At 43.1% G+C, this 12,689-nt stretch overlaps 1 protein-coding gene across 4 annotated transcripts in view; it reads left to right on the top strand.

The window, feature by feature from the left end:
* Window positions 1-12,689, top strand: part of CENPP (centromere protein P) — a 252,595-nt gene that overhangs the window by 100,898 nt on the left and 139,008 nt on the right. The window lies entirely within an intron of this gene.

Genomic DNA, 12,689 nt, shown 5'->3' with positions numbered 1-12,689 from the left:
GGCAAGAATGATCCATGAGACAATGGTTTAGAGTTGGACATGTTAATATGAACTCCTATTTAACTATATATACAGACAATGGCAATATTCAGGTGTGTTTGTAGATATGTGTATGCACAGGGGTTAGTTTTTTTTTTTTTTAAGATTTATTTTATTTATTTGAAAGAGTTACAGAGAGAGGTAGAGACACAGAGAGAGGTCTTCCATCTGCTGGTTCACTCCCCAGATGACCGCAATAGCCAAAGCTGTGCCGATCCGAAGCCAAGAGCTTCCTCTGGGTCTCCCATGTGGGCGCAGGCGCCCAAGGACTTGGGCCATCTTCTACTGCTTTCCCAGGCCATAGCAGAGAGCTGGATTTGAAGAGGAGCAGCCGGGACTTGAACCAGCACCCATATGGGATGCTGACACTTCAGGCCAGGGCTTTAACCTGCTGCACCACAGTGCTGGCCCCAGGGGGTTAATTTTCACACAGATATCTCCTTGCTCTATAGCTGAAAGGACCTAGAATCAAAAACATCACAACTGTCCTGCACTGTGGCAGAGCGGGTAAAGCTGCCTCTTGCAGTGCTGGCATCCCTTATGGGCGCAGGTTCGAGACCCAGCTGCTCCACTTCCGATCCAGCTCTGCTATGGCCTGGGAAAGCAGAAGAAAATGGCCCAAGTCCTTGGGCCCCTGCACCCTCATGGGAAGACCTGGAGGAAGCTCCTGGCTCCTGGCTTCAGATCTACACAGCTCTAGCTGTTGTGGCCAATCAGGGAGTGAATTAGTGGATGGACGATCTCTCTCTGCCTCTCCTTCTCTCTCTGTATAACTCTGACTTTCAAATAAATAAATAAATAAATCTTTAGAAAAAATGACAATTGCAGTGACACCTAGAAAACAGAACTTGGTTTCCTTTTTTTTTTTTTTTTTTTTTTTTGATAGGCAGAGTGGACAGTGAGAGAGAAAGGTTTTCCTTTGCCGTTGGTTCACCCTCCAATGGCTGCCGTGGCCAGTGCACTGCGACTGGCGCACCGTGCTGATCCGATGGCAGGAACCAGGTGCTTCTCCTGGTCTCCCATGGGGTGCAGGGCCCAAGGACTTGGGCCATCCTCCACTGCACTCCCGGGCCACAGCAGCAGAGAGCTGACCTGGAAGAGGGGCAACCAGGACAGAATCCGGCGCCCTGACCGGGACTAGAACCCAGTGAGCCGTGGAGCCGGCCAGAACTTGGTTTCTATCAACTTTCCTGAAAGAAACAAGGATTGCTCTGTGGAAAATGAATGTATGGATGATTCCAGAAGAACAAGGACAAAGAAAGTACAACATGGGCCTAGAGTATCGTGCTGTTTGTATGTGCTTGCCAATATTTCTGAAGGATAAATTGAAAATTTTTTCTCTTTAAAAAGTGTTTATTCTGGCCGGCGCCGCAGCTCACTAGGCTAATCCTCCGCCTTGCGGCGCCGGCACACCGGGTTCTAGTCCCGGTTGGGGCGCCGGATTCTGTCCCGGTTGCCCCTCTTCCAGGCCAGCTCTCTGCTGTGGCCAGGGAGTGCAGTGGAGGATGGCCCAGGTGCTTGGGCCCTGCACCCCATGGGAGACCAGGATAAGCACCTGGCTCCTGGCTCCTGCCATCGGATCAGCGTGGTGCGCCGGCCGCAGCGCGCCGGCCACGGCGGCCATTGGAGGGTGAACCAACGGCAAAGGAAGACCTTTCTCTCTCTCTCTCTCTCTCTCTCTCTCTCACTGTCCACTCTGCCTGTCAAAAAAAAAAAAAAAAAAAAAAGTGTTTATTCTTATTTGAAAAAAAGATGGAGACAGAGCTGTATCTTCCATCTGCTGACACACTCCCCAAATGCCCACAACAGCCAGACCTACTCCAGGCCAAAGCCAGAAGCTCAGGATTCCTGCATTGGTAGCAAAGATCCAAGTATTTGATCTACCACCCACTGTCTTTGGGGGCATGCATTAGCAGGAAGTTGGAATTGGATATGAAGCCAAAACTCAAAAAATAGCAACATCTTAAGTGCTATACAAACACCCACCCCAGTAATTTTTGTGTTTTCTAGTTCATGCTTTTGGTTTCAAGTCAAAGAACTCTTTGCCCAAACGAGATCCTTAAGATTTCTTCTTATTTGTTCTAAAAGTTGTATAGTTTTGTCTCTTATACTAGTATTTATGTCTATGATCTATTTTGAGTTAATTTTTGTATATGGTATAAGGTTAGGGTCTAAGTCCACTTTTTTTGCAAGTTAATATCCAGTTGTCTCAGCACCATTTGTTGAAAAGACAATTACTTCTCACTTGATCTTAGCCAGAAGGCTGAGAAGCAATGACAGCTACTTCTCTATTGAATTGCCTTCATATCTTTGTGAAAGATCAGGTAACCATGGAGATGTAGGTTTGTGTCATATTCTCATCTCTGTTCCACTAATGTATGTGTCTGCCTTGCATAAGTACCAAGCTACGCTGGTTATGGCAGCTTCCCAGTAAGTTTGGCCATCAGGTAGTAAACATTGACAACACTTTGTTCTTTTTCCAAGCTGTTTCACTGTTGTAAGTACTTTGCATTTCCATATAATTTGCAACATTGATGTGTCCCCTTGTACCATCATAAGGCTTGGTAGTGATCAAGTGCTTGCTACTTGAGCATAGCATCTATGGTTTTCGCATGGTTGGGCTTGGTAAATACTCAGTGCTGTGCTGTGGTTTTTTTTTTTTTTTTTTTTTTTAAGTATTATGAATGACTTAGATTAGATACTTGATAAATATGCAAAGCATCGTTCTTATTCCAGTTTTTCAATAGTCTGTCCCTTTTTTATAATTTTAATTATAATGTTATTGAGAATTTATGTCTATTTTATAGTGAATGTGTACTTTGGAAAGTGATAATGCTATATATATTATATATATATTATATATATATATAGAAACCTTTTATTTAATGAATACAAATTTCATAAGTACAACTTTAGGAATATAGTGGTTCTTCCTCCCCTCCCCCGTACCCGCCCTCCCACCCCCATCACAGGTCAGGAGGGAGTAGAGCCATTGATGTTAGAGTAGAGGCTATGATTACAAAGGAATGATGCCCCAGGTGGGCTAGATAGGGTCTAGAACAAAGGACAGAGTCATTATTGAAGGACCTAAGAAAGCTGGTGTCTAAACACAAGTAAGTTTTCCAATTGAGGGACAAATAGAACCTGACAGAAGGGGCCTGATAATAATCAGGTGGGCTTTAAGGACTTGCCAGTTATGAGGCCCAGAGCTTGCTTTCTCTTCACAGGGGATACATCATAAAGGAGGTGTGAACCCTTTGGGGAAGGCACCCTGTTTATTTCCATTACCTAGCTGGCCTGGGAAGAGGGCTGGCCAGGTGAAAGCAGGTGGCATCTCTAACAGGAAATTTACAGTTCTGCCTGCAATGTTACCTTACTTGGCCTTAAGATTATTGTTAAATATATCTGACTTTGTTTTCTTTATTTTCAGGCTTTTGCAACATACTAGAATAAGACTGCCCTCCCATGGTGAAAATTAGGTAATTTGTCCAGTAAATGTAATGGACTCACTTTGCAAAAAAAGAAAAACACTTTAAAAGGTGTATCTTTAAAAAAATATGCAGAAAACAAGCTTTTCTGTGGTTTCTTAATGGGCAGAGATGGTAGAACCCCTATAGCTATAGATCACAGTGGCTACCACCACTGGAGGCCTGGGCCTCAGTTTTTCCTGAGTCCATGGTCTGACGTCTTCTGTCTCTGGGGGTCAGTTTTCATCTTAGATTAAAGGAATTTAGCTGAGGCTGCTCCAGACCCAAAGTTGTGTGGCTCCTTTGGCTTTCTGTTCTACGTTTTCTTTGTCTTCCTGTTATTTTAGGGCAGGGGTGGGGAACATCTGGCCATCAAGTAGTATAAGGTCCACAAAATCACTTGATCTAGCCCTGCCAAGGCCACCCTATATGCAGGACCCAAAATTAATCTATAGCATGGTGATTTTTGACTTGGATAATTTTATATGGCCTGTGAATGATGTTATAAATCTAAATGGCCTTGTCAGAAAAAAGGTTTCCCACCCCTGCTTTAGGGCATCCTGTTTATGTCTAACCCTCTTCCTCAAGCTCATCTTAAGATCCTTGGAGTCACCCTTGAGACTTGTTCCTCATCTTTTGTATTTTCTAAGGAAGTATATAATATGATACAGGTACCTTTTAGGTGAAAGGAACCCTTTGATCTCTTCAAAGCGCTGAAATGATAAGAACTGTGGACTGGAGTAGGGGATGCATGTACCCAGAAGCAGGATTTCTGTTTGTTGTATTCAGGTTAATAGTTACTAAGACAGCTTTATTAAAAAGGGGTTTTGAGGAGAAGATTATACTCCTGGTGCAAAATATGAGGTGAGTATGTCTAGAGCAGATCAAGTGAGTAGATGGACGGCGTTGGCAACACTTGGAGAGGAGGGTGAGAAGAAGCAGAAAGAAAGGGTTGCGTGCTGAGAGGCAGGAAAATGGATTTTCAGATGTCATTCCTTCGACTAATTTTAGACGAGATAGGGCGCGTTCAGGGTGGTATGGCCGTAGACCCTTCGACTAATTTTAATCACAGCGTACTAGTCCTCTTAAACTGTAAGGAAGAAAAATTAATCAGTGCTCAGTTTTGAATATTTGTAAATTTATATCCGTGTTAAGTAAACCAGTACAGCTCCTATTACTTGAAGTAATTTCATAATAGCTGCCGGAGAACTTCTGTAGTTGTGCAGGGCACTACCATGAGATCTGAGCACGAATGGCTGTGGAGGGTAGCCCGTGACCTCCTGTAGAATATGAACACACCATGTCTCTTCTTTCCAAGTACAAATAACCTGAGTTACCACATTTTGCTCTGGTTTATCTGTGTCTTCAGTAACTATCAGAAGTTAATTGGCCGGCGCCGCGGCTCAACAGGCTAATCCTCCGCCTTGCAGCGCCGGCACACCGGGTTCTGGTCCCAGTCGGGGCGACGGTTCTGTCCCGGTTGCCCCTCTTCCAGGCCAGCTCTCTGCTGTGGCCAGGGAGTGCAGTGGAGGATGGCCCAAGTACTTGGGCCCTGCACCCCATGGGAGACCAGGATAAGTACCTGGCTCCTGCCATCAGATCAGCGCGGTGCGCCGGCTGCAGCGCGCTGGCCGGGGCGGCCATTGGAGGGTGAACCAACGGCAAAGGAAGACCTTTCTCTCTGTCTCTCTCTCTCACTGTCCACTCTGCCTGTAAAAAAAAAAAAAAAAAAGAAGAAGTTAATTGATACTAAGAGTTCTGCCTGGTGGGACGTGTAGGAAGTGTCATCTTGTTGGAACTACACAGGGACCTCCCCAGCTTGGAAGCTCATTCCTGGAAGATTTAGCAGCCTGGGCAACAGCGCAACCTGCAGTGTGATACTGGTGAATCTTCTCAATTTCATGTTGCCTAAGATTGTCTGGGTGGGGAACTCCACACTCTGTTGCTTTGCTTGTGAGTCAGAATCCCAGAAGGGGCCGAGCGAAGCTCAGAGCTGCACATTGCAGTATCCTCCTTTTGCAAGTCTCCATGATCAAGAGCAAGCATGTATAGTATGAGTGTGGTTACATTTATACTGTAAATGCAAACATAAAAATAAATCCACATTGGCCGGCGCCACGGCTCACTAGGCTAATCCTCCGCCTTGCGGTGCCGGCACACCGGGTTCTAGTCCCGGTCGGGGTGCCGGATTCTGTCCTGGTTGCCCCTCTTCCAGGCCAGCTCTCTGCTGCTGTGGCCAGGTAGTGCAGTGGAGGATGGCCCAAGTACTTGGGCCCTGCACCCCATGGGAGACCAGGATAAGTACCTGGCTCCTGCCATCAGATCAGCGCGGTGCGCCGGCTGCAGCGCGCTGGCCGGGGCGGCCATTGGAGGGTGAACCAACGGCAAAGGAAGACCTTTCTCTCTGTCTCTCTCTCTCTCACTGTCCACTCTGCCTGTCAAAAAAATAAATAAAAAAAATAAAAAAATAAATCCACACTAGCAGGCAGTGCAGAGAAGGGAGCCTTCAGTGATCTTACCTTCATCTGATTGCTCATTCTATGTCTTTAGTTGTAAACTTGTCAAACTGTATACTTAACCATCCTGTTTATTTTTCTGTTTGCAGAATGGAGGCCAGTGTTGTGGTACAGCAAGTTAAGCTGTCATTTACCAAATGGGCATCTCATATTGGAGTGCCAGTTTAAGTCCTAAGTACTCTGCACTTTTTTTTTTTTTTAATTTGAAAGAGTTACAGAGAAAAGAGAAGAAGAGAAAGAAAAAGAGAGCTTCCATCCACTGGTTCACTCCCCCAATGGCCACAATGGCTGGGGCTGAACCAGTCCAAAGCCAGGAACCAGGAGCTTCATTTGGGTGTCCCACTTGGTTGCAGAGAGTCAAGTACTTAGGCCATCTTCCACTGCTTTCCCAGGTACAACAGCAGGGAGCTGGATTGGATGTGGAGCAGCCAGGTCACAAACCACCACCTATATGGGATGCTGGCATCACAGACAGAGACTCAACCTGCTGTGCCACAATGCTGGCTCCATTTCTGTGCACTTCCATTCCAACTTCCTTCCAATGTACCTGGGAAGATGACCCAAGTGCTTGGGCCCCTGCCACCTGTGTGGGAGACCAGGACGGAGTTCCTGACTCCTGTCTTCAGCCTATCCCTGACCTGGCTGTTGCAACCACTTGGGGAGTGAACCAGAGAATAGAAGATCCATCTCTGCCTCTCCCTCCCTCTCTGTTGCTCTGTTTTTCAAATAAATAAATAAATCTTGTTTTAAAGAAAAATCGATGGATTCAACTACTAACTTACAGGAAGTACTAAAGACAGAGGAGTATGTTTTATACTGCATGTTTCACCTGCAAAATCCAGACTGGACAAACCACCTAGAAGGGAAAAAAAGAGATAGAGAGGAAATTTAAGTGTTAAACAGAAAAGTTTTCAAAGATATGTAAGGGGCAAGTGTTTGGCCTGGTGGTTAACATGCCAGTTAAGACACCTGTATCCTATATTGGAGTACCTGGTTTCTACTGTCTCTACTCCTGGTTCCACCTGCAGCCCTGGAAGGCAACAGATGATGGTACAAGTGGTTGCCTCCCTGCCACACACTTGGGAGCTTCAGAATGAGTTCCTTGTGCCTGGCTTGTGTGCCTGGCCCAGCCATAACTGTTGCAGCCATTTGAGGAGTGAACCAGTAGATGGGATCTCACTCTGTCTGCCCTTGTCTCTCTCTGGCTCTCAAATAAATAGAAATATTTTTAAATGATATTTTCAGCTTATAAGCATATCTGCATGGGCCTTATTTCAGTCTTGTTTCAAATAAATTAGGTTTAAAATTTGTGGAGCAGTTGGACAGTTGGTTACTGCATTTGATATTAAATTATTTTCAGTGATTTTTGGTGTTCTAATTGCAGTTACAGTTTAAAAATCAAAGTGGTATTTTTATGGGTCAAAATAACTTAAAATATGACAAGAGCATCACAAAAACATTAAATTACATTCCAGCAAATGGTAAATTAAGCATAATTTAGGTATATAAAAGAAGTATATTATGAGCAAATAAGATCTGTTCCAAGAACTCCACACTGATTTGAAAACGGCTATTGTGATTCACAGGATTTAAAAAAAAAAAAAAAAAAAAAACAACTGGTCCTCTCCTCAAATAAAGAGAAGGCATTTATAAAGTTGAACACAGCATTGGCATGCTGACAACTTTCAGTAAAGTGGGAACAGAAGTTATCACACTGGGCCTGGCGTTGTGGCATAGCAGGTAAGGTTGCCTGCAATGCCAGCATCCCACATGGGGGCCGGGTAAAGTCCTGGCTTTTCCACTTCCCATCCAGCTCCCTGCTAATGGCGTGAAAAAGCAGCAGAAAGTGACCCAAGTACTCGAGTCCCTGCCACCTACATGGGAGGCCCAGTCAAAGCTCCTGGCTTTGGCCTGGCCCGTCCCCGACCATTGTGGTCATCTGGGGAGTGAGCCAGTGGATGGAAGATTTCTGTCTCTCTCTGTAATTCTACCTTTCAAATAAAAATGTTTCAAATAAAAAATGTTTCAGTTTTAAAAAATGCAATTAAAAAGCCGCATCACACTGGAGAGCCCAGTTTCCCCAATACCTGGGTACAATTTCAATCTCAAGAGTTATAATTTTACCAAGAAAGGCATGTTGTTTTACCCTTTAATCAAATGACAGGACAAGTGATGGAAAGGTAGCCCGTGAATTAATTGGTTTGTTGAAGTGCACTAAAAAAATGTAGACAAATAAAAGAAAAAGGAATATATGAAAATACAGAGGGGAAAAGGGTAAAAGAAAATTATTTGAGCAGAAAATACTAGTAACAAACCAATGACCCTGTGTCTGTGGAGGAAACTTTGTAAATGGTCCCAGAAAATACACTTTTCAAGGTGATGCTCAGCATATTAGGATTATCGTTGAGTCCTCAGCATTGAAGAAAAGGGACTTTTACCCCAGCAAAGCAGGTCTCTGTCTCCTCCTCCTCAGCCCACTACACTTCAGTTTGCACCTGGCTTGTTGTTCTGTACAAATGATGTCCCTTCTGTTGCGCACAACACATTTAAAAGGTGGTGTTGCTCACTGTTGCCTCCCCAGGAAGCTCATATATCAGTTGTCCTGGACTGTTCTGGCCATGCTCATGAATGAGTTGGGAAAATTCCTTAACAGAGCAGGAGGGGGTCTTTTGTGGTTAGGTTCTTTGTTCCTGGTTGGTTTGGAGCTGCGTGGAACAACCTGTGGTTGGAGATGAATACGTGGTCTGTTGCAGGAGGGACAGGATTTTATGAGCCCTCTTTCTGTCTTTTCTTTCTTTGAATGGTGGTGCTGGAATAGCTGGATATGTACATCACACCATATGAAAACCATTCCTTAAAATGAAATAAAAATCTAAGTGTTACAGCTAAAACTGTTAAACTCTTAAAGTTTTATGTATTTTTTAAATTTATTTGAGAGGTGGAAAGGGAGAAACAGATTCCCCATCCACCAGTTTACTCCCCAAATGTCCACAACCGCCAGGGCTGAGCCAGGTTAAAGTCGTAAGCCGGGAAGTCAATCCAGATCTCCCATATGGGTTGCAGAGACCCACTGGAGCTGTAACCTGAGGCCTCCCATGGTGTGTATTAGCAGGAAGCTATGAGTGAAGCTAGGACTCATACCCAGATACTCCAGTATTGGATACAAGCATCCCAAGTGCCATCTTAACCATGAAACCAAATGCCCACCCCAAAACTGTGAAACTCTAAATGATATGCAATGATGTCTTACATGTGACACCAAAAGCATAAATAACAAATAAATTGGATATTACAACACTGAAACCTTTGTGGTATGTCAAAGAATACTATTCAGAAAGTAAAAACAGAATGTGAAAGAATTTTGAAAAATCATATATCTGATAAAGGTCTTGCATCTAGAATTCCTACAATTCAGTAGTTTTTAATGTGCACTAGAGAAACACCAGATTACCTTCAGAGGATCTCCAGTTAGACTCATAGCTGATTTCTTACCAGAAACTATAGTCTAGGAGAGAATGAAGAGACAAAGTTCAAGTCTTGAGAGGGGGAAAAAAAACTGTCTACATAGTATACTGTACTCTGCTGAACTCTGAGCAGTTAAAATACAATTTTTAACATTAGAATTTCACACAATCCTTGGGCTTTGCCTGTAAATCCAAGGATGTCATGTTTTTGTTTTTGTTTTTCTTTGTTCTGAGCCATCCCTGTTTCTGCTTCTTTAGGCCTCTGTGACTTCTTCCTCAGTTCTTGTATGGGTTCATTTTAAAGCAGCTCTTCTAATGTCCTTGTTATAGCACTGGTCCATGGTGATATGAGCATGTTTTAGAGCTCCCTCTGTGATAGAAACTAATAGATGCCTTCAGTAACAATGAATGATAATATGTGGAAAAAAGTATGTTTGCCTGACCTCCGTGTAATGTAGAGCATAGTGGTGTAGTCCGAGGCCGTGCCACAAGCTGCCAGAGTGGGATAAGAACATCCTGTGTTTCTGGGATAAGGATAAAAGGTTTTTACCTTTTTTCAATGATTTATTTATTTATTTATTTGAAAAGCAGAGTTAGAGATCTTCCGTTTGCTGGTTCATGCCTCAGATGACTGCCACAACCAGCGCTGAGCCAGTTAAAGCCAGGAATTTGGCTGGCACCATGGCTCACTAGGCTAATCCTCCGCTTGAAGCACCAGCACCCCGGGTTCTGGTCCCGGTTGGGGCGCCGGATTCTGTCCTGGTTGCTCCTCTTCCAGACCAGCTCTCTGCTGTGGCCCGGAAAGGCAGTGGAGGATGGCCCAAGTCCTTGGGCCCTGCACCCGCATGGGAGACCAGGAGGAAGTAGCTGGCTCCTGGCTTTGAATGGGCGCAGTGCGCTGGCTGTGGCAGCCATTTGTGGGGGGTGAACCAATGAAGGGTTCTTTCTCTCTGTCTCTCTCTCTCTCACTGTCTAACTCTGCCTGTCAAATAAATAAATAAATAAAGCCAGGAACTTCATTCAAGTCTTCCACATGGGTGGCAGTGGCCTGGGTAATTGGGTTATTACCTACTGCCTTCCCAGGTGCACCAGCAGGGAGCTGGATCAGAAGTGGAGCAGCCAGACTCCAACCGATGGTGGCTTAATCTGCTGCACCACAATGCTTTTCCTTCACTAATAAGCTTCCTGCAGCCTTTTAATTCAGGAATTTATATTGTTCTAGCCTTTGGTGAGGAGGTGAAAGAGGTACTAAAATCAACTGATTCACAGTCCTTGCAACCAAGATGTCTAAAATCCTCTGGAGAATGTGTTAGAAAAGACTAATATACAAATAGCTGTAAGTTAGATCAATGTAATTATGAAAGAGCACAGTAAAAATCCTGGGGAGATTTGGGGGTTGGGGGAAGGGATAAACTGCACATCTGTTGATGGGAGAATCAGGAGGTTGAGCTGAAATGTATGACTTGGTGGACATTTCTTGTTGGGTAAGGTTTGTCACAGATGGAAGAGTGATGTGAACACAAAGATACACCAGAAAATGCAAAGGGTGTTTGAGAAAGAGCAAGTAATCTTGAGCTAGACTAGTATAATGAACCATTCAGAAATCATCATTTGAATGTAGATCACGGTCTTAAAAAGTAGATTGAGAAGTTGTAATTCAATAATCTGTGAGCTGTCACACACTTTTGATGAAGGAAGTAACACGGTCAGTTCAGATGGATGTTGGTTAATGTGGTTGGTTGGATGCTACAACTAGGAGGTAATGTGACTATTATGTAGGGAGAGATGGAAGGAATGGTTCAAGGTTTGTAGGGAGGTGGTGCATGATGTGGTACCAGGTTGGCCATGGAGCTGCTTGAGGGTGAAGGATAGAGGCTCCTGGAGATTTAAAATGTGTATGGTTGGGGGAAAAGGTAAACTCCAGAAAGGACAGGTTTGAGGGAAATTGTTTATGGTGCTGGTTTTGATTGAGTTTCATGGCACCAAATGTTTGGGTTAACTTCTAAAAGTTTGTCACTCAAGAGAGAGTTCAGCATCTGAAATGTGGATTTCAGAGGCCTCAACACAGAGGAAATGGTTGCAATCTTGGACTGGATTAACTTTTTGGGGGGACAGAGAGGAGAGACCAAAATAATATTGGAAACACTAGCCACTAAAGGATGACCAATAAGGCATGGGGTGTGTTAGCCAAATGAGTAGAGTTTCAAGGATGAAGAACTAGTGTGCCATAGTTAAAAGTGTGAGGTTAAACTCCTAAATTCAAATCCCATATCTGTCCCAAGTTATTTACTCTTTCTTCTTCAGTTCCAAAACCTAAAAAAAAAAACAAGTAAAAGTGAAAGTGCCTGTACCTCACAATATTATTGTAAGGAGTACATGTAAGTAAGGCATTTGGAAGATGTCTAAAAGTATTCTTTAAACATCATGTATTATTTAATGTTATTCATGTAACATGATTTGGGGAATATATAGTTAAGAGAATTGTTAGGTCACAATCTGTAGGTTAAAGTCCATGTGAGTAGGAGACACTCTGAAGACAGATAAATTGTTTCAACAAGAGACAGAATTAGGAGAGGAGAGAAAATCTTTTATTTTAGTGACTTCAATAAGTGATTTTCTTAAAGTATGTTTCATGAATTCTGATGATGATTTGTTTTTGTATTAATTGGGAAGAAATAAAGAGGGATGGTCATTGAGAGACTTTACTGCCTTCTCAATGGACCCAGTAAGTTTGTTTTCATCTTTCATGGATTTCAAGTGAGTGATTTTTCTTATTTACCATAAAGTGTGTTTGTAGCAGACAACTTTAATTTGGTTTTTGGTTGTTTATGATTTTTATAAGTGATTTGTCTTGCAGACCTATGACTGAATATGGCTTGCAGCTGTGGAATGAGAAACACAAACATTAACTGCAGGAAATTAGTTGCAGGGATTTCAGGAATCATTTATAGTATTTAAAACTTTTTGTTCTGTTTTTTTTTTCCTTCTTTTCTAATGTTAACTTCTAAGCCCCACTATTTACATCTTAAATTAATGTGTTTGTTTATGTAATTATAACCTTAGCATTAACCTTATGATTTTAGTTACTAATTCCAAAAATTGAATTTTCCCACTGCCAGTGAACATTTGACTTCTACATATGTCCTTGTAAGTGCCATAAAATAACATTTTCTTTGTTAAATTGTAGAAACATTTATTTTATT

The sequence above is a fragment of the Oryctolagus cuniculus genome, chromosome 1 (genome assembly GCF_051225735.1).
Source record: "Oryctolagus cuniculus isolate XC-2025 breed Fujian yellow rabbit chromosome 1, ASM5122573v1, whole genome shotgun sequence".
NCBI classification, from domain to species: domain Eukaryota; kingdom Metazoa; phylum Chordata; class Mammalia; order Lagomorpha; family Leporidae; genus Oryctolagus; species Oryctolagus cuniculus.
The sequence above is the reverse complement of the archived record's forward strand: the minus strand, read 5'-3'. Positions and strand labels throughout refer to the sequence as shown.